This window comes from Prionailurus viverrinus, chromosome B2, assembly GCF_022837055.1.
Source record: "Prionailurus viverrinus isolate Anna chromosome B2, UM_Priviv_1.0, whole genome shotgun sequence".
Taxonomy (NCBI): domain Eukaryota; kingdom Metazoa; phylum Chordata; class Mammalia; order Carnivora; family Felidae; genus Prionailurus; species Prionailurus viverrinus.
In genome coordinates, this window is record NC_062565.1 from 2,971,538 (window position 1) to 2,994,010 (window position 22,473).

Sequence of the window (22,473 nt, forward strand, 5' to 3'; positions counted from 1 at the left end):
AGCACAAGTTTAAGACTGTCATAAAGCTGTTTTGTGGCATTTTTGTTGTTGCTGTCTCAGCCTGTTTCCCCCTGCAGCAAACATCACTTTCCCACGGAGACACATTTCAGCCAGGCGGTTCTCACTTTCTCTCCTGCTTCCCAACACTCTGACCATGTGCTAACTGCACTTCGTATACCCTTCTTGTTTACCTTCCTCAGCCCTGTCTCTTTCAAGCTTCATCTTATGGCCTGGCACACACACACTGTTGGGTGGTGGTGGTGATAATGGTGATGATGATGGTGATGACGATGGTGGTGGTGGTGATGGTGGTGATGGTGATGATGGTGATGATGATGGTGGTGATGGTGGTGATGGTGATGATGATGGTGATGGTGGTGATGGTGGTGATGGTGATGATGGTGGTGATGATGGTGATGGTGATGATGGTGATGATGATGGTGGTGATGGTGGTGATGGTGGTGATGGTGATGATGGTGGTGATGATGGTGGTGATGGTGATGATGGTGGTGATGGTGATGATGGTGATGATGATGGTGGTGATGGTGGTGATGGTGATGATGGTGATGGTGGTGATGGTGATGATGGTGATGATGATGATGGTGGTGATGGTGATGATGGTGGTGATGATGGTGGTGATGGTGATGATGGTGGTGATGGTGATGATGGTGGTGATGATGGTGGTGATGGTGATGATGATGGTGATGATGATGGTGTGATGATGGTGGTGATGACAGTGGTGATGACAGTGATGATGGTGATGATGCTGGTGATGATGGTGATCAGCACTCATCTCTTTTTTCTTTGCATTTCTGTAACATTTATTCACATGGACTTTTTAGTATCTAGTGGTTCCTTGATGCTCAGTAGGAATATGGAAAGTAGGTTCTATAGCTTAGTTTTAAACCTTCACAGAAACTAAGTCAAAGTAGAAATATAGTAGATGTTCAATAATCTTCATTGACTGAGGAAGGGAAGGTGCTGTTTACCACTGACTAAAGAAGGGCAGGTACCATGGGAGCACTGATGGAGGGATGGCGGGCCCTGTGGGAGCACTCACCGAGGAAAGGTCGATGCTGTGGGAGCACTGACGGAGAGAGGGCGGGCCCTGTGGGAGCACTGACTGAGGGAGGGTGGATGCCATGGGAGCACTGACGGAGGGTGGTGCTGTGGGAGCGCTCACTGAAGGAAGGATGAAGGGCACCATGGGAGCATTGTCAGAGGGAAGGCAGGTACTGTGGGACCATTGAGAGAGGGAGGGTGGTCACCCTGGGAGCACTGACGGAGGGAGGGCAGCCACCGTGCGAGCCCTAATGGAGGGAGGACGGATGCTGTGGGAGCACTGACGGAGGGAGGGAGGGTGCTGTAGGGGCGCTGACTGAGGGAGGGCAGTGCTCGGGAGCACCGCAGGAGGGAAGCACGTGCCGTGACTCAGGAAAGGAAGGTGCTGTTTACCGTTGACTGAGAAAGCATGCGTTATATGTGTTATACCTAGATGATTTCCTTTGTCAACCCCTTAGCAAGCAGGTTTGGCTCAGTATTCAGAGAGTTTGCATTTGTTAGGATTAGGGGTGACTCTCCTAACAGACCCAGACCAGTGGTGGCACACAGATTATGCACATGAGCACGGGGGCTCCGTGGGGATGGGAACTCCAAGATGGCAGGAACACGGGCTTTCAGTCTCGTTGCCCCACCATCCTCGCTGTGTGCCTTGGCCTTGACATCCAGGCATCTTCTCCCTCTTCAAGACGGCAGAAGTGAAAGGACATCTCTCTCCCACTAGGAGTGTGACCTAATCTGGAAGTTTTGTGCATTATATTACTCCTATCCCACTGACCGTAAACGGGCCATAGTGGTATGGGAACAAAGGCAGGAGGACATGGCAGGTACAATCAACTTTCCTCAGAACCTGCAGCCCTTTGGCAAATACTCAGGCAAAGACAGAGCACAACATTCCTCCAGGAGCTCCCACTGTCAATGCTAATGCTTTGCTCGAGGGGAAGACAACCTTGGCTTGAGGATAGCTGGCTCTCCTGCATCCTGTGAGTCTTCCGTAGGTATGAAAGTCCCGCTGGAAACCTCCCCGTGACTTTACCTCCCCCAACCCCATGGTACATAATCGTCTCTGCTCATGGTCCTGGGACAGCTCTTCCTGCCCACATGTCCCGTCCCCGAGCTTTAATAAAACCACCTTTCTGCCCTGAGGACACCTCAAGAATTCTCTCTTGGCCGTGGGCTCTGGACCCCAGCACGATTCCCAAACCCCACCGCTGTGACCTCATGCCCTGCAGAAGGAGAAGGAGCAAAGTCATGTGTCGTTCTAAAGGGGAGAATGGTAATAAACAGCCAGCTGTGATCTCAGAGCGAGTGTGCTCCTTGTCGCTGACATTGCAGTAGAAACGCCCTGGCTTCATAACGCAGGGCCCAGGAGTTCAGTCTGGAGGGCAGGCTGGCAGGTGGTCCCCTAGGGCCGCTGGGGAACAGGGGAAGCAGGGAGACCGGTCTGCACAGGCCAGGCGCTCTCAGGAGGGGCAGGCCGTGCTCCCCATCCGCAAGGGGAAATTCAGCTGATTTCTAAATGCATTAACGTTTACTGTAAGGCCTTTCTCGCCACGCGATGCGCCCAGAGCTGAGCACCAAGCCAAGTACAGGCACCCCCAAAGCAGGCACGTGACCAAGGATATCTCAAACGGGTTTCAAGCCGGGTGAAGGTCTGTGTTGGCGTGTGCTCGTGTGCGCTTCGCACAAGTCTGTCCGAGAAACTGGAGCACTGGTTTTCCTCCAGCCTATCTGGAAACCAAAACGATAAGGCCGAAAGAGACCCGAAATCCAGCTGAACAGAGCCCTCCACAGCAAGGGAGGAAAAGGCCAAGGCGGGTGGGCAGGGGAGGGGAGATGCGGTTTCACCCAAGACCCCCACCTCCGGGGAGCAGACACACGACAGGAGGGACCTCGAGGGTGGGGGTTTCTCCCTGAGCAGGGAGGGGTGTGTGTCCCACCGCAGGTACCCCTGAACCTGGGGACCTGTGCTGGGGCGGGGACACCCCTAGAACATCTGGCTTGGGGAGCAAGAGGCGCTTCTCTCCAGGGGCCCCAGGGGCTCTGGGGCCTGAGATACCCTCGTTTTCAAGGTCCCCGGGCTGACTCTCTCCTCCAGAGCTGCCTGGATTCCTTGTAAAGGAGATCACTGCTAATCTCACGGTGGCTGCCGGAGGGGCAGGGAGCAGTTGGGACAATCTCCAGATGATGGAGGTGCTGGTGAGCACCATCTCGCTACTTCAGGGGCACAGGGGAACACTGCCGCCCCGAGTGCGGCTCCCCAGCGCCCCTGGCCTGCATCACCTGGGCTCCCGGGAGCCCCTCGCTCAGCCCTGGGCCACGCTCCACGCGGGTGGAGGGAACCAAGTCAGAGAAGTGCTGTCTGATCTCACCTCATGTGCTTTCTAAAACACAAAGCAAATGAGCACACAAAACAAAACTCACAGATACAGAAAGCAGACTGGTAGTTGTCGAGGGGAAGGGGGCTGGAGGATGGGTGGAGGGCATCACTTGTATGGCGATAACTTCCTACTGTATACAAATACCAAGCTATTATGTAGTGCACCTGCTACTAATGTTATATGCCAATTTTTCTTCAGTGAAAAAAAAAAACCCTCCCTCTAAAACCTCATGAAGGCACACAGCGTGGTGTCCGTGCAAGGACGGACAAGTGGATCAATGGAACAAAAGAGGAGCACATTCTGTATTTAACAAATGGGATGCGGAGGAGTACGGAGAGGAAATTGTGCCGGCATAATTACACATCTGTATGAGAAAAATATACACCATACCTAAGAGCTAATTCCAGGTGCATTAATGCTGCAATGCAAAAGACAAAACTATAACGCATTTAGAAGAGAAGATAAAAAATATACACTGGGGACTTTTGGACAGGAGTAAGGAATAAGACACAACAGCACTAAATATAGGAAAAGTGGGGGCACCTGGGGTGGCTCAGTCAGTTAAGCGTCCGACTTCGACTCAGATCATGATCTCATAGTTCATGGGTTCGAGCCCCTCGTCGGGATCTGTGATGACAGCTTGGAGCCTGGAGCCTGCTTCAAGTTCTGTGTCTCCCTCTCTCTCTCTCTCTCTCTGCCCCTCCCCCGCTCGCACTCCGTCTCTCCCTCAAAAATAATAAACATTAAAAAAATTAAAAAAAAATAAACATAGGAAAAGTGGATTGACTTAATGAGATTAAATTTACAAATTATTTTAAGAATAAGTGAAATGAAGAATTTGTTCATCAAAAAGCACTACGAAAGAATGAACCTAACTCACAAAATGGGAGGGGATGTTTGTGATGTAAGTAACCTACAGAAGACTAGTGTGAAAACTCAGAATTCAGAAAGAGCCTCTAGGACTATGAAGTCTATGACTCCCAGAGAGAGAGGGAGCCAGGCAGATGTTTAGCCTGAGATGTCACCAGTGTCCCTTCTGCCTCACTCAGAGACGAGTCACCAGGGCCCCCGGTCAAGGAGAGGGAATTTGGACCACCTTCTGCGGACCGGACAGACTGCCAAAGAATTTGTGCACATACTTTAAAACAACTACAGCAATCAACCTTATTAGAAACTTAAGAAAAGGCAAATTAATCCTGCAATGAGATGCTACTGATCTTCCACCAGAATTGCTAAAATTAAAAAGACAAGAAATACTAATTATTGGCAAGGATGTGAAGTAATAGCTTCGATCACTACTATTCAGAGTCTAAACTGACACAAATACCGTGGGAGACAGCTGGACTTTCATCAGTTGAAGATACACATACCGCGTTACCCTAGACGTTTCCCCGGGAGAAACACGTGCACACATAGAGCAGGAGACGAGTATCCGAATTTTCACAGTAGTGTTGTTTGTAGAGCCACAATTGAAAGCAACCCGAGTGGACATTTGCACCAACGCCAATAAACAGTGTCAAACACTATTCAGCAGCTGACAACAGATCAGAGCTACAGAGAACGATACGGATGAACCTTACAAGCATAATACTGTGAAAGGAAGACACAAAGGAAACATTTAGTACGATTATACTTATGTAAGTTTCAAAAGGAGACAAAATTAACATGTGCACGTGGTGAAATGTATTAAGAATGTAACTACGCAGTTTCTGTAATGCCGACAGTTTCCAAAATGTAGTTTGAAGTATCAAAATCAAGGCCCATGGCGCGCCTGGGTGGCTCAGTGGGTTGAGCGTCCAACTTCGACTCAGGTCATGATCTCGCGGTTCATGAGTTTGAGCCCCGCGTCGGGTTCACAGCTGTCAGCGTGGGGCCCCCTTTTGGATCCTCTGTCCCGCCCTCTCCCGCCCCTCCTCCACTCGCGCTCTCTTTCTCTCTCTCTTTCAAAAATAAAAAAAATAAGCGGCTCAGTATTCCTTGGTGACCTAAAGGTTTGGAAAGGGGGAGAACTAATGACCACGGAGACAAGGTGCGCAGACAGGAAGTCTCAGGTGTGAAGTCCCACCACAAGCTGTGGCTCCTGCACCAGCACCGACCAGCGCGGTCAGGCCACATGATTAGACAGAAGACCCACGGTCGGCAACTCAGGTTGAGACACACGACCAGGAGCCATGTAAGCAGAGCCTAGAACATTCTACCGAGGAAAAGACCATCCGTGTCCTCTTTCGGTCTTAAACTCTTGAAATGTGTTCACACGTCCTCCTGCAGGAAACTTGTTTACTGCGTGGCTGGTAGGCCATTCGTTCAACACGCACTTAACGGATTATTAAGGTGTAGCCGCAGAGGACATGCGTTCCTCTGGACCCCGGGACGATGGCTGTCAACAAAATGGGCAAAAGTCGCTGTCCCGTGGAATTCGCATGCTAATGGGAAATTCAGACAAATGAGTGAAAAAAGTATGTAGTATATGCACTTATAAGAAATAAAGCAGGAAGATGATGGGGACAACTTTTAAAAAGTGGTTTGAGGGGCGCCTGGGTGGCTCAGTCGGTGGAGCATCCCACTTGGGCTCAGGTCATGATCTCACAGTTTGTGAGTTCGAGCCCCGTGTCGGGCTCCGTGCTGACAGCACAGAGCCTGGAGCCCGCTTCGGATTCTGTGTCTCCCTCTCTCTGCTCCTTTCCTGCTCATGCTCTGTCCCTCTCTGTCTCTCAAAAAATGAATAAACGTTAAAAAAAAATTTTAAAAAAAGTGGTTTGAAATTTTACGTATATTGAGCAGGTAAGATTTCACTGAGCAAGTGCTATTTGAGCAAAGGCCTGAAGGACAGGAGGAAACGAGTTAGGCGCATCTTTGGGAAGAAAGAGCTTTCGGGGTAGAGCACACAGCAAGGGCGAAGGCCTGAGCCTGGAGCAGGCGTGGTTCGTGCCTGTCTGAGCACCAGCAGGAGGCGCTGTGGCTGGAGAAGACGGGGAGGGGAGGGAGGTCACTGGAAGCAGCTGGGCTTTTATCCGAAAGAGAGGGGCGCCCCTGGAGAGTTCTGCCCTCATTCTGTGTAGACAGGAAGAAGGCAAGGAAAATTGAAACAGGAGACCAGTGACGAGTCTGTTGCACAAATCTCGGCGGCAGGCAAGGGAAGATGGGCGTTCCAGTGGGACAGCACCGCACAGACGGGTTATAGTTGGGGAAGACGGGTGAGGAGCCAGACTGGGGAGGGGGGCAGGAGCCCAGTTCCGACGGCGGCAAGTGTAAAATACCTGTGCAGGAAACGATTGCATCTGTGAAGCTGGAGTTAGAAGGCAGAGTCCGAGATGAAAAGAGGCATTTGCACATACGCGGCATTTGAGGACTGGGCCCCGAACATGGCCATGCCCCGGGAAGGGACAAACCAGGGAGTGATACCACATCATGTAACAAGTGCTGTTAATTCATAAATAACCCCAGGAATCCTGGGTGCATTCCGGGAGCTGCAAAGCCAATCTTGAAGCGTCCGCAAAAGCTTCCAGAAGGAGGTGATGGGTGGTGTCTGAACTGAGACCCAAAGCACAAGCGGGGGCTGGCAAATGGGGAAAGGGGACGGAGTTCCAGGGTGACCGCGCCTACAAAGCGGAGAAGCAAGGGAGGACATGAGACAACAGGAAGGTCACTGTCCCCGTGCGCTCCAGCCTCGCTGTCACACCCTCCTGCTGGAGGACTGGGTCTCTTCCACGATTTCTTTGGGGGGCGATGAGGGGAAGGGGGGTAATGAATTCCACATGCACGTCCATTACGTCTCCCACTAAGGCAGGTGCAAATAGAACACAACCCACAGGAAGTGTTTTTAACACAGATTTGGGGTCGCAGGAAATAACATCAGATTTCAATGCTTATACCTGTCTTTGGTTCCTAGAAGCGTATGGTAGGAAGATCAAGAAAGACCAAATACAAAATGACAGTATTGGGATAAAGTTCCATGGGAGACATGAAGTGGAAATAACGAATTCAAGGGGCTAAAGGATCCAAGTAAACTCTTCCACGGAAGATTAAAGAAGGGGTCTCTCTGTCACAAGGGATATCGCTAAGTATATTTTTAATGTTTATTTAATTATCTGTGAGAGAGACAGCGCAAGCAAGGAGTGGCAGAGAGCAAGAGAGAGAATCCAAAGCAGGCCCCGCTGCCAGCACGGAACCCCTTGCGGGGCTTGAACACACATCCTGTGAGATCAGGACCTGACCTCAACTCTGCCACTTAACCAACCGAGCCGCTCAGGCGCCAGGAGGCATGTGGCTAAGTATTAAGTTACCTTTTAGATTTCTTTGATACAAGTCACAACACCCTTTGGAAGAATTTAAACATGTGAAGAAAAATGTTGCATGCCCACTGAAAAAAATGTAGCAGGGAATACTAAATTGCCAACATTCTTTCAGGGGTTAAGAACACCAGCCCAGGGTACAAAGTGGGGCCACTCACAGTCACCACGACATTTCTCTTCCTTTTTAATGACTCATTTTTTTCTTACGGCAAGAAAAAAAAATTGGCAGATGCTCCCAAATTTCTCAGATTCTTACCATCGTTCTCCCCTGGTTGCTTTTCACATTTCTTCTCTTGTTCTTCGTTAGTTATTTATATTTTTATTGTTTCTTTGTTCCTCTTGGTATCCTTTTCGGTTATTTCTCGGTGCCCCGTAAATAAGGGGTTAAAGATTTCACTAAGCATTCCATAAATATTTACTGGAAACAATCGGTTGCTTTTGTTTATCTTCCCTTTCTACAACTGTACTCAAATAAGGATTGTTTTCTGGATGTATATTCCTTCTCTGCCTACAGAAAACATAAACAAGTGCTGAGTGAACTGACTGACTATAGAGATGAAACGCCCGTTCAGCTGCCTTTCCTGAATGCAAGAATGAATCGACCACACTGTTGAGCTGAAGTAGTTTCGATCTTATTTATGCATCTGGACAGAGCTGTGCTCCAAGAGCCTGGGTAGCTCAGTTGGCAGAGCATCAGACTTTTAATCTGAGGGTCCAGGGTTCAAGTCCCTGTCCAGGCAGTATGGCCCTTGCTTTCCCTAGGGGTGTGAAGGTTCTCCAGGTTTTTGTCCTTCAGAGAAGGTTAAGTTTGGGCCCAAGTTGGACGACTTTTACCTTTCCCAAGTAAAACCTTACCCAGTAGCCAAGGTTTGCTATTTATTCTATTGCAAGCAGAAGACAACTTTAGCACTTTTTAATAGATTTCCCAGGAACACAGTACAAAATGTTCAAAAGTCCATGGAGTGTAAGAAAACTATTCCTCTAGACTTGGGTGTTTTAGAAAAGGAACTGGAAACCATATTTACGGAGTAAGGTGTTCACCGTGTCAAAATCCAGGACCTTCAGATTTCCTGTCCTTTGTGCTCACAACTGAGCTCCTTGGCAGGTGAGGAGAGTCTCTGCCAAATCCCCCTGACGTCACTTTGTTTTTTCTTTTTTTTTAAGTAGGCTTCACGCTCAGCACGGAGCCCAACACGGGGCTTGGGACTCACGACCCCGAGATCAAGACCTGAGCTGAGCTCAAGAGCCAGGTGCTTAACTGACTGAGTCACCCAGGCGCCCATGTCACATTCTAATTATGCACAAAAACGGTGTGGAGTTACTCGTCCGATACTGCAGTATGGTCTTAGGTGACATACTTATCCGACCCAGAAACACCAGGACACTTTGCATTTTGCAAAAGTGCATTTTGTTCATTTCTACAGTTTTGGCAAAGTGCGGGTTGATGGTGCTGTTGATTGCTCAGTGGATTACATTTTTCTCCAGAAATACACACTTTCCCTCCCTCTCTGCCTACAGATTGTACTTCCTATTCCACTTGAAGATGTTATGATGGTTCCACAGGAAATCCTAAGGAAACTCAAAACAAACACAAACGTCCTAGAACTAATAAGTATGTTCAGCAAAGTCACAGAATACAAGACCAGAATACAAAAATCCGTCGTATTTCTATACATTAGCAATAAGCATGTGGGCACCAGAACTAAAATACAGTACCATTTAAATGGTACTTAAAAAAATAACTTAGCTTTGGGGCGCCTGGGTGGCGCGGTCGGTCAAGCGTCCGACTTCAGCCAGGTCACGATCTTGCGGTCCGGGAGTTCGAGCCCCGCGTCAGGCTCAGGGCTGACGGCTCGGAGCCTGGAGCCTGTTTCCGATTCTGTGTCTCCCTCTCTCTCTGCCCCTCCCCCGTTCATGCTCTGTCTCTCTCTGTCCCAAAAATAAATAAACGTTGGGAAAAAAAATTAAAAAAAAAAAAACTTAGCTTCAAATCTACCTGGATATGTACGTGCGGAAAAACACAAAACTACAAAATGCTGTTGAAACAAATCAAAGACCTAAATAAATGGAGAAATATTCTGTGTTCATTTGATTGGAAGACCCAAAGACGTCAAGTCTTGTCAAAGTTAGATACAGGTTTAACAGAATTCCTACCAAAATCCGGGTGAGTTTTTTGTAGACACGAACACGACTATTCTACAATGTATATGGCAAGGCAAATGAGTTAGAATAACTAAAACAATTCTGAGAAAAAGAGAAATAAAGTGGAAGAAATCAATCTTCTTATTTCCAGACTTATTTTACAGCCACAGTAAGAGACCGTACATCATTGGCAGACAGACGTGTAAGTCAAAGAAACAGTAGAGAACCCATAGATCGCCACATACAAGTACAGCTAAGTGATTTTTGACAACAGTGCAAAAGCAATTTAGAAGAGGAAGGAAAGTCTTGGTCTTCTCAAAAAAAAATGGTGGTGAACGAATTTGATATCCATAGGCAAAAAAGCACAAACCTCAACCTAAACCTCACACCTTATTAAAAAAGTAATTGGAAATGATAAGTAAAATACAAGGGGTGCCTGGGTGGCTCAGTCGGTTGAGTGTCTGACCTGGGCTCAGGTCATGATCTTGTGGTTTGTGGGTTCGAGCCCTGCAATGGGCTCTGTGCTAACAGCTTGGAGCCTGGAGCCTGCTTTGGATTCTGTCTCCCTCTCTCTGCCCCTCCCCCCTCCACTCTGTTTCTCTGTGTCTCAAAAATAAATTTTAAAAAAACATAAAAGTATAAAACTTTTAGAAAAAAATAAAATCTGGAGGACCTCGGGCTTGCAGAGCTTTAGACATGACACCAAAAACACATCCATAAAAGACAAATTGAAATCTTTAGACATGACACCAAAAACACATCCATAAAAGACAAATTGACTCATTGAATTTCATCAAATTAAAAGCTTTTGCTCTGGAAAGGACCCTCTTAAGAGGATAAACAGGCAAGTTACAGTTGGGAGAAAATATTTGCAAACCACATATCTGGCAAAAGCCTCATATCTAGACTATGTGAAGAATTCTCAAAACCCAACATTAAAACAATAATCAACCTGGATGCCTGGCTGGCTCAGTGGATAGAGCATCTGACACTTGATCCCAGGGGCTTGAGTTCAAGCCCCACACTGGGTGTGGAGCCTACTTAAGAAATAAATAAATGAAGGTGGGCACAAGACACGAAGAGACATTTTACCAAAGAGGATATACAAATGGCCCGGGAAAAGATGTTCAATATCACCAGTCATTTAGGAAATGTGAGTTCAGACCATGATGAGATGTCACTGCAGACCCCTCAGAAGAGTTACAATAACACAGTTTAGTTGTGTGACCCTGCTTAGGACTGGCCAGGGGGCACAGAAACCGGGTCTGTCACCCATGGCTGATGGGAAGGGAAAGTGGTGCAGCCGCTCTGGAAAGCAGTTTGGTCGTCTCTTTCAAAAAGCTACACACAACACTGTATGCAATCCAGCAATTCCACTCCTGGGCAGTTATCCCAGGACAACGAGAACTTATGTCCACACAAAACCCCTACATTCTTACTCAGAGCAGCTTTGTTTGTAATAGCCCAAACTGGGAAACAACCCAAACGTTTCCCAGTAGGTGGTTGGGTAAACACACTGTGGTCCATCTATTCTATGGAATACAACTCAGCAGTAAAAACAAACAAACAAACAAACAAACAAACAAACAGCTCTTCGAGGTATTCACAGAAAACGGAGGGCAGGCTGAATCTCTTCAAAGCCTTTGGATTCATGGGTCCTGCCATGTGAACAAAGGCCGGGAGCAAATCCTATAGAGATCAGAAGTAAGAATTCTCCAGGTAGAGGGGACCATCAGAACAATACGTTGGAAACGGTCGGTAAAACAGCAAAAAACCCCAGCGGAATGTGCCCTAAGAGGCAAGAATGCTTCCACAGATGAGGGGACAGAAACCGCCTCTCAAATGTAGGACAGAGGTGGGAAAGCTGACTCAGAGAGGACAGTGTGGCCCGTGTACTATCCCTTCACCTGCCACAGGGACACACATACAGGGAGGCATCTGGAGTATAGACCCTGACAAAGTTCACTTGTTTACTGTGTAATATCAAACGGAAAAGCTGCTGGAACCAGAACCTTTTCCCTAACTCTTTGACTACTGGTCCCCTCCAATATGAAAAGGGCACTGTCTTCCACTCCACTGTTTGACTCCAGGGGGACAAAGCCATTTTTTATTACCATTATACAGGTGCCAGTGTTTTTCAACCTACCATGTGTCTCAGAAGTGTAGAATCAACAGCGAAGAAAAGGCCAAGACTGCTTTCTTAATAAATGAAATAGACTATCATGGGAGTGGGAACTATCAGAATAAACCCCACGTAGTAAAATATTGTGTGATGGAATTTGGTTTCTCTTCCTTTCTCTCTCTTTCTCTCTCGATTGAAAGATAGATAAACCAGTAGACAGATTGTTTGCATACTGTATTGAGTTGTGGTTTAACATATATTTCTGACTCGGGGGTGCAGTCCGAAAGTTTGAAAGCTGTGCGCTCGCGCTCTGCCCCGGGGAGGGCCGTGCGCGCCCCCGCTCTGCCCCGGGAAGGGCCGTGCGCGCCCTCGCTCTGTCCCCGGAAGGGCGGCGCGCGCCCCCGCTCTGTCCCCGGAAGGGCCGTGCGCGCCCCCTCTCTGCCCCGGGACTGGCCGCTTGCGCCCCGACTCTGGCACCGGAGCAAGCGTGCAGAGGCCGCCCCTCCAGTGTCCCTGCGGTCGGGCGTGGGGCGAAGGGGAGACGAATACCTGCAGCAAGCGAGCGGCGGTCCCGCGAGCTCGTTCACGCCCGTCGTCCCGAAGTTTCCATCAGCGAGGATCCGAGGTTCTCAGCGATCGGGACGCGCCCTCGGGCCTGGCGGCCTCGCGGGGGCAGCGACGAGCCAGGGCGGTTGTTCCGGGACGTGCCCAAAGTTCTGCTCTGATCGGAGCCAAGGGAATGCAGCTCCTGTCTCTATCGGTGTCTCGTTTTTTATTTCCGACGGCGTGTGTGAGTGTGACTGTGCGCGTGTGTGTGCGTGAGTGCGTACGTGCGTGAGTGCGCGCGTGAGTGCATGCACGTGTGTGAGTGCGTGTGTGTGCGCGTGTGAGTCTGAGTGCGCGCGTGCGTGTGAAAACGGCTCCCGACGGGGTCCAGCGGAGACTGTGGCCCCCGTGCAAGCCCGGGAGCACCGCGCTGGGTGGGTCCCCTCTGTTCCCGGCGCGCCGTCCCCGGGACAGTCTGCTTCCTTGCAGCACAAACAGAAAACCTCCTTTTCCTCCTCGCGACGGTCTGCGAGCCTTTTGGAGGGGAAGCCCGCGCGGCGGTGGCACGACTCCTCTGACGGCGGCGGGTCCGCTCCGCGACGACTCGGATCGCGATGACTCGGATCGCGCCGAAAAGGCCGCACGGAGTTGCTCAGCGCACTTTCCCCCCGCGGCTCTCTGAGCGAAGAGCGGCTCCTGGAAAGTAAATCAAGTTAAGGGGGGGGGAAAAAAATCCTGAGCTTGTACACTCTTGGGCTGGTTGGACAAGCGCGGTCCCGGAGGTCGGGGCCCTTGGCCGCCTGGTCGGGGGAGAGCGGATCTCCCACACGCGGAGAGGAGGGTGACAATCCTTTCGAAGGGAAGGAGATAGAAAAAAAAAAAAAAAATATATATATATATATATATATATATATATATATATAGCTCAGCTCCGACAAGGTGATGTTTGTCATTAATAAAAAAAAACAGAGGCACCGACAGGAGGAGCAGAGTGGCGCAGCGGAAGCGTGCTGGGCCCATAACCCAGAGGTCGATGGATCGAAACCATCCTCTGCTACGAGCCTTTTACACGTGCCTCCTCGTGCAGCAAAGTTTTACTAAATTAGGCAATGAGCTCAAACACCTAAACCGGTTTCCAGATCTTCCATACCCTCCTCGAATCTGGATTCTTCGTTCCCAACTTCCTTTCAAAACATGCTGTCTCCAAGTAGGCAATTCTCAAACTTCCACCCAGCTCAAGTTCCCGGAAGGGTGAAATTCCTCCCATCCAGGGTGTCCAGCAAAAGAACAATGGGAAATACTCCTTCAGTTAAGGTGGTCTTCTATATGCTCCGAGATTTCATGGAGAACGTGACAAACTCCATATTTACTTCTGCCATATCTTCCAGCAAAGGGATTTCCAAATGTGCTAACATCTACCGGTGATGTTTTGATTGCGTTGCATACATGCAAATATAACTCAAACCAAAAGAATTCATTGTGATACAGATGTGTGGTCCTATCAAACAGCAAAGTTGCAGATTGTGATATTTATTCTTACATTTAGTGCAGGCTGGTGTAACAGCATGAACAAAGGAGGACTTTAAGGAAATATACATAAAATCCGCATAATGTATACATTGTAGACAAAAATCTTTTATATACATAAAACATACATAAATATACATAAAATCCGAATAATGTATACATTGTAGACAAAAATCTTTTATATACATAAGACATACATAAATATACATAAAATCCGCATAATGTATACATTGTAGACAAAAATCTTTTATATACATAAAACATACATAAATATACATAAAATCTGCATAAACTCATTCAAGGAGAAAGAGATTCGAATATAAAATTTCCCTTCATAGAAGGGCATGTTTTTCTATTTTTTAAAGGGATTTTAGGGGTGCCTGGGTGGCGCAGTCGGTTAAGCGTCCGACTTCAGCCAGGTCACGATCTCGCGGTCCGGGAGTTCGAGCCCCGCGTCGGGCTCTGGGCTGATGGCTCAGAGCCTGGAGCCTGTTTCCGATTCTGTGTCTCCCTCTCTCTCTGCCCCTCCCCTGTTCATGCTCTGTCTCTCTCTGTCCCAAAAATAAATAAACGTTGAAAAAAAAAATTTAAAGGGATTTTGGCCGGTAGTCAATCACTATGGTTTTTAGACTCCATTTAATGTGATAAACGAGTGTGATGCCAGACTTCAAAAAACAGTGAAAAGTTTACAATATGCCAGTCATTACAGTCTTCACGCATATCTGATGAAAAACGTTAGGTATTTGTTTAAAAAGTACATGAGGGTGTTCCGAATTGGCAAAAGATAGTTTAGAAGGTAAAATCATCCCCAAACTAGTGAAGTTCAGGGCACAAAGCAGGGTCACATTTGCCAGGACATTCCCTTCCCTGGATGCTTCATATTTTTTTTTTTACATCAAGAAATATTTGGCAAAATGTAGTAATAATTCCAACCATTGCTCTCTACTGATTGCTTTCCCCTTCTCCTACTTTGTCATTAGTTTTGTTTTTTCTTGGTCATCCAGAGAAGACCAGTGACCATGATAAGTGTTACTAAATATATTCCAAAGACAATCAATTGGTTCCACTTTTGAGTCTCACCCTTATAAACTCTATGTCAGTAAGCAAGGGTTGTTGTGTCGATGCTAGCTACTTCCTTCTACGTAAACCGGAATGGCTTCTCAGACACGGTACAAACAACGTAGAACAGCTCACCAGTGACTAAGACGTAGCACTCAGGATACCTGAATACACTTCTGCTCCATGAATTGGTCCCGTGGACTTGAACCCGTTTCTTCAACAGTCTTCCCTGAGTCCAAGAACGTATTTACAATACTCATCAATAACAGCGATATTTGCTAAAACCATTTCTGTGTATGAATAAAAGCTACTTCCTGGGGGCCTATGGGGCTTGGTTGGTAGAGCCAGAGACTTTTAATTCTAGAGTCAAAGGTCCAAAGCCTCCTCCAAGTAAGAGAGTATTTTCTCCTTTGAGGCGCAAGGTTCCTTTCTTTTTTTTTTTTTTTTTTAATTTTATTTTTGCGACAGAGAGAGACAGAGCATGAATGGGGGAGGGGCAGAGAGAGAGGGAGACACAGAATCGGAAACATGCTCCAGGCTCTGAGCCATCAGCCCAGAGCCCGACGCGGGGCTCGAACTCCCGGACCGCGAGATCGTGACCTGGCTGAAGTCGGACGTTTAACCGACTGCGCCACCCAGGCGCCCCAAGGTTCCTTTCTTTGTACCTGAAGGAATACGTTCAAGGTACCGTACCCAAGGGACTTCATACCCATGGATTTGATTTAAAGGCTAAATTCTGGGACCTCTGGGGCCTCTCAGGACCTGGTGAATGTGTTTTGCATAAGGGAGTGTCGTAGATCACTGGCCAGAGGCCAGACTCTGGAGGCAGCCTCTAAGATGACCCCAATGATCTTTACCTCTTAATATTCTTGCCCTTGTGCAGCTCCTACACCATCGTTTCAGGGTTGGTCTTTTGTGGCCAAACATAGAGGTGGTTGTGGCTCTCGGGGAAGCCAGGTGCCATGTCCTGAGCAGCCCCAGGAAGAGGCCCATGTGGGGAGGAAGCGAGTCCCCCGACCAGTACCTTTGGGAGAGTTTGGCACGGGACTCTCCTGCCAGAGTCACGCCGTAAGATGGCTGGAGCTCTAGCTGGCATCTTGTCGGCAACCTTAGGAGGGACCGTGAGCTGCAACCACCCAGAGAGGACACTCCTGAACTTCCGATCTACAGACCTCACGAGATAAGTGCTTGTTGATTGTTTCAACTACTAAATGTGGAATTGTTCCAGTAATAGATCAGTAATACAAACCTCAAACTCTGTGACTTGCGGCTCCCTGAACTACCCGGGAACTGCATCTAGGAGGCTTGTCTGCTCAGAGGCCCACTTCGGGGCTTTGACTTCTTAGTAGTGAGGATATTTTCCATCTCTTCCACTCCACAGCTCCCAGAGCGACAAGACCGTTGTTCCTGCAGTTCACTGGGAGTGGGGGCTGAGTTTTGTTTCTAGGTCATCGTTAGATGAATGTGTACCAGGAGGGATGTGCGATAACACAGAGTGATCCTCTATTTGCAACAGATCCCAATGACGTCGCCTTGCCTCAATTTAGAAGCTGCCAAAATAGAAATGCAATTTTGCCTCCAGGAGTAAGAGCCTTAAAAGCAAAAGCAATGTGGTGCCCTAAGTGCTCTCCTGCTCTGTGTTTTTCCTTTTAGATTCCATTTTCACATGTCCCTTAGGTCTCTGCAATGTTTTATTATTTTCATTTTCTAAAATGAACTCTCAAAGAACGGATTTGTAACATATGTATTGATTCATAACAGTCCTTAAGCTTTTAAAGAATTGGCTTATAATATTTTAAATCACACAATTCATATGGATGGCGGTAAATAAATTTTCACACAGAAAACCCGCGAGGAACCGCCATCTAGATCAAGAAACAACATCTCTTTTAAAGCAGGTTCCACGTCCAACGTGGGGCTCAAACTCACGACCCTGAGGTCAAGCGTCACACACTCCACCAGCGGAGTCAGAAATACAATATTACCAGCACCTCCGAGACGACCACGAGGCCACCTGTCAGGCACTTTCCTCCAAAAAGTAACCACCGCTCTAACTTCTAACACCAAAGTTTAGTTTCCACTGTCCTTAAAATATCTGTCAGTCGAGTCCTCTTGTCTATGCTCCTTTGTGTCTGGCTTTTTTTTTTTTAATTTTTTTTCAACGTTTATTTATTTTTGGGACAGAGAGAGACAGAGCATGAACAGGGGAGGGGAAGAGAGAGAGGGAGACACAGAATCCGAAACAGGCTCCAGGCTCTGAGCCGTCAGCCCAGAGCCTGACGCGGGGCTCGAACTCACGGACCGCGAGATCATGACCTGGCTGAAGTCGGACGCTTAACCGACTGCGCCACCCAGGCGCCCCTGTGTCTGGCTTTTTTAATTCAATTACGCCTGTAAAGTAATCTATGCTATTGAATGTAGCAATAGCGTCTTCATTTTCATGGCAGGAAAGTATTCCATCGTACGTATATTACACAACTTATCTATTTGGGACGACTACAAGTAAAAAACCAAAAAAAGGAACATTTTTGTATATGTCGGGGTCTGAGTCTATACACAGAGGCGGAATGTTGGATCAATGAGATTCGTTGACAGGTCCAACACTATAAAATGTTGCCCAACGGACTTCAAAGTTGTAACAATTTACACGCTTTGATTTTGCCATTCTGCTAGGTGTATGGCTGCAACTCAAACATCTTAATTTGCATTGCCTTGATTAATAATGAAGCCAAGCATATTTTAATACGTTTAGGGGCTTTCTGCGTACTTTTATTTTGCTAAAAAGCCTTTTCAAATTTTTGTGCTTTTTCTACCGGGTTGTCTGTACGTTTATTATTGATTTGTGGGTGTTGTTTACGTATTGTGGATAAAAGACTTGTGTCAGTCAGATGTGCTGGAAATATCTTTTCCCACATTCCCACATTCCCACATTCCCGTGCTCAGGAGAGAAACAGCACATATACAAACACCCCGCGTCACTCTGTGAATGCACAGCACAGCTTTACAAATGTTTTGGACAGCCTCCAAAACATCCCTGACTCCGAAGGGGGACGTTATATACGGGACGCCCCCGAAGGTGGCTGTTGTCACATCAGCCAAAGTTAGATGAACGAGAATCGCATCTAAGGGCTTTTTCTGATGAGGTCGAATGAATGCGACGTGCAGATATACAACGAAGAGCAGGAAGTCCCCCAGGCGCCCAATGCCAGTTTGAAAGGTGATTAAAACCCCCCAAATTACGACAGTTGAAAAGAAAACTTGCATGATTGTTTGACAGAAGCAGCGTCACTTAAAGGGTCACATAAATCTATTTCCAGTATGACAGCAGTCGCGGGGGCCCTAGAACGAATGTTCAGGGATGCATAGCACATCTGTGCCGTCTCCAGAGGCTCGGTGTCATGCCCTGTTCACACTCCTGGAGGAGCGTTTCCCTGTATGGACCAGTTCAGCTTCGCGTGCACACTTTGATCCTTGTTCTAGGCCATTCTCCAGGAGGGGTCTGTTCTACTTTAAAGACAATTCTGCAAAAAGCAAAAAAGAAAGAAAGAAAGAAAAAATAAGGACAATGTAGAATATAACAAAAGGCAATTTTTCTTCAAATTCCAATATTGTTTTTTTTTAATTCTAAGCTTTAATTTTAAATATTTTGTCCCTTTTATGGACAACAGTAGTACAGGTGGGGGATCTGGGTGGCTCAGTCGGTTGGACGGCTGACTCTGGATCTCAGCTCAGGTCGTGATCTCACGGTTGGTGGGTTTGAGCCCCGCGTCCGGCTCTGTGCTGACAGCTCGGAGCCTGGAGCCTGCTTCGGATTCTGTGTCTCCCTCCCTCTCTGCCCCTCCCCCGCTCTCTCTCTCTCTCTCTCTCTCAAAAATAAATAAACGTTTTTTAAAAAACTTTAAAAAATGGTAGCACATGTATAGAATTCACTTTTCAGAATAATTACCGCACGCTGCTGCGTTACGAATCATAAAACATATTTAGACCACACAGTTAAAACTCCTGAGTCGTTTCTGCGGTTAAAATGCTAATTTTGCTTGTTACGACAAATTCCCTTTGCTTAGAGAACACATTTCTCACGTTTACAGATGCCGTGAGGGTCCCACGGAGGTGGGTAAAGGGATCAGCTGTATTCATTAAGGTACCAGACAAATTCGCTTTCCAGCCACCCAACAGAAACGACAAAGTCTCTGTCATTTAATTAACAAACAGCCCTTCTCCTGACACTGACCTAGAAATTGTAGACCTCTCCTTTTCTTCACAAGGTATATATAAAACTCTTGGCGGAAGACTGGATGGCTGGTCACCACCGACCGCTCCCACATCCTTGCTACTCCTCGTCTTCTGCCGTCCCATTTCTCATTCAGCTTCCCTTTCTGACCTTCCCCCCCACCCCGCCCCAGCCCTGTTTTCCGATCCCTGCACCTCCGCGTTTCTCATGGGTTCTGCCCTCACTCCGTGCTCTTTCCTAGCAATCCCATTCACTCCCACGATTTCAACCTCAACTTAACCATCCTCAATGCCCAGCACGCGGGCTCAGTCGGTGGAGCGTAGGACTCGATCTTGGGGTTGTGGGTTCAAGCCCCACGCAGGATGTAGAGATTCCTCAAAAATGAAATCTTCAAAAATATGTATCTTCAACATCTAAAGCAAAAGAAATTACACGCGGAGAGTCTTAAGGAGTTTGGACAATCCTGTAACATGCAGGAACTTGCAACGACTCATTGTTATCCGAGTGATGGTTTCTGGCCAAGACCTTCCTCCCGAATTCCAGAACTACTGACCGCATACACATTTGCCAAACGCTACTCACGATTTTACACTCCATATTTGTTTCTCCTCTCTCAGGCAGGAGCATTAATTGAGTTTAGAGCTGAAAGTGGCATCATTTAAATATTTTTTTTACAACTCCCCCTTCATAGGGGGAAGAAATGTCATACTAATTCTATTTCCTACAAATAAGCACTCTATCCCTCCTTTCCTGGCTCGTTCTTCCAAACTTTTTTTTAAGTTTTTTTTATGTTTATTTATTTTTGAAGGAGAGAGAGACAGAGCGTGAGGGGATAGGGGCAGAGAGAGAGGGAGACACAGAATCCGAAGCAGGCTCCAGGCTCTGAGCTGTCAGCACAGAGCCCGACTCGGGACTTGAACTCACAAACCGTGAGATCACGACCTGAGCCGAAGTCGGATGCTTAACCGACTGAGACACCCAGGCGCCCCTCAACATATTTATTATGTGGAAAATAATTACATTCTGTCTGATGGCATCACATTCTTGCTTAAAATTAATCAGGCTATTGGGCCGCTTGGGTGGCTCAGCCGGTTAAGCATCCGATCTTGATCTCCACTCAGGTCATGATCTCATGGTTTAGTGAGTTTGAGCCCCACGCTGGGCACTGGGCTCACAGCGGGGAGCCTGCCTGGAATCTCCTTCCTCTCTGCACCTCCCCCACTCGTGCTGCCTCTCTCTTTCTCTCTCTCAACATAAATAAACATTAAAAAACTCAATCGGGATATGGTCAAAAAGGGGCATGTCGGGGGAGAAAAACAAATTAAAAGCTGCATGTTGTCAGGCAGGATAAAAAAAAAAAAAAGCAAGAACCAATTATAACGTGCCTGCAAGAAACGTCCTTGACCGGTGAACACACAGGACGTCAAGAAAGTGCCAGAGTAGGGGCTCCCAGAATCCCTCCCTCCACAGGAGCAACCAATAAGCTGGCCACAAGGAACAGAAGCAACTGTTCTGGAACTCTGAGACGAACGAGAAAACTCTCAGGAACGGGCGTCTGTCCGCCCACCGTCCAGTTCCATGACCGTGGAGACGGCAGGCTGTGGTCGTGGTGTGGCTTGTCGGAGGGAAGGGGAGGGGGTGTGTGCAATGCAGACAGCGTGCTTCGAGTTTGTTGTTTTGTGTCGCGACCTGCTTGGTGGCTCTGGGAGGGAATGGCTCAGCCACCTTGGTTTTGCAAGCACCCCCTCTGGTTGGGGTGCCATTCTGGGTGGCGTCTGTTGAAAGCGTTTGGAAAGGCACACTATGCAAAGCTGCTCTGGAGAAAGCGAGGGCAGAGGGGACAAGCAGAGGACGGGTCCTGAGCCCCGAGAAGGAGGAGACTGAAGAGGAACGTTCACAGGGAGAGAGCTTGGAAGGGGAGGGGGGGGCGGTTAATTTGAGGTGTTGACTTGTCTAAGCGACCTGTGTCCACGTATTAATTTGGTCAAGCACCAGTCTGGATATTACTTGAAGGTATTTTTTTAGATGAGACTAATATTTAAATCAGATTTGGGGCAAATCGGGATACCCTCCCTACAGAATGTGGTGGGTGTCATCCAATCAGTAACAAAATTCTGCCCCAGACTGCCTTTGGGCTGGAACTGTGACAACTCTTCCCTGCGGCTCCAGCCCAGCGGTTCCCCCTGCAGAACTGGGACTTGTCAGTCCCCACCGCGGGGTGAGCCAGTTCCCTAAAATTTCTCTCTCTGTCTCACCCTCTCCAGATGCCCTTTGTTCCGTTTCTCTGGTGAACCCTGACCAATCCTACAAAGACAAGCTGAGGAAGGAGAAAATACAGTGATCACAACAATGCGAAAGTGGAGGTGTGTAAACCAGCACGAGGTTTGCATCAAGAAGGCCTAAAACATTAAAGAGAAGCCCCAGAAACAAAGAAAAGACTAAGCAAACAGGCAAGGCGCAAAGAAAGTGGCTTCATGTATGAAATACAGAGAAGGAAGAGGGGAGGAATAAAAAAAACCAAAAAACAGTAGAGGGAAGTCACGAACGGAATTAACTAAAGCAGAAGCAAAATAATCAATGCCAGAATGTATTTAAAATGTGAGAGGAAGGTTAAAAGCAACGTGAACGTGGAAAAAGACGCTGAGATGGCCTTGAATGCAGGAAGTTTACCATAAAGGTCAGAGACGACGACTTACGTATTCGATAAACACTTGCTCAGCGCTTACTACGTATAGAGCCGCGTTCCAATGCTTCACAGAGACTCACTTTAGTTTATTCTCACAAACTCCTCCGAGGGCCGAACGGGGACCGCTCCTACTTTACAGACGAGGACAGGCAGAGAGTGTCGCCCAGGGCCACCCGGCGAAGGTGCCGCGGGGACTGAACCGACGCCAGGCAGTCCGCCTCCTGGATCCGTCCTGCCGAGCGCTGCTCGGGGACAGAAGGAGCAGACGAGGAAAAGAGGCATAAGGGAAGGGAGCGGGGGGGGGGGGGGGGGGGGAGGGGGGGATGAAGAGAAAACAAAAAGACAAAGAGTCGTGCTTGGTGACCAAAGAGACAGCGCGGGGCCTTCCGGTGGGAAAACAGGAGGGGGTTCGAGCAGGCGACCGGAAA

At 48.0% G+C, this 22,473-nt stretch overlaps 2 non-coding genes across 2 annotated transcripts; both read left to right on the forward strand.

Moving 5' to 3' along the window:
- Window positions 1–8,399: 8,399 nt before the first annotated feature.
- Window positions 8,400–8,472, forward strand: TRNAK-UUU (transfer RNA lysine (anticodon UUU)). The gene has a single exon. It is a non-coding gene; the product is annotated as a tRNA-Lys (tRNA).
- Window positions 8,473–13,527: 5,055 nt separating this feature from the next.
- TRNAM-CAU (transfer RNA methionine (anticodon CAU)) lies at window positions 13,528–13,599 on the forward strand. The gene has a single exon. It is a non-coding gene; the product is annotated as a tRNA-Met (tRNA).
- The last annotated feature ends 8,874 nt before the right edge of the window (window positions 13,600–22,473 follow it).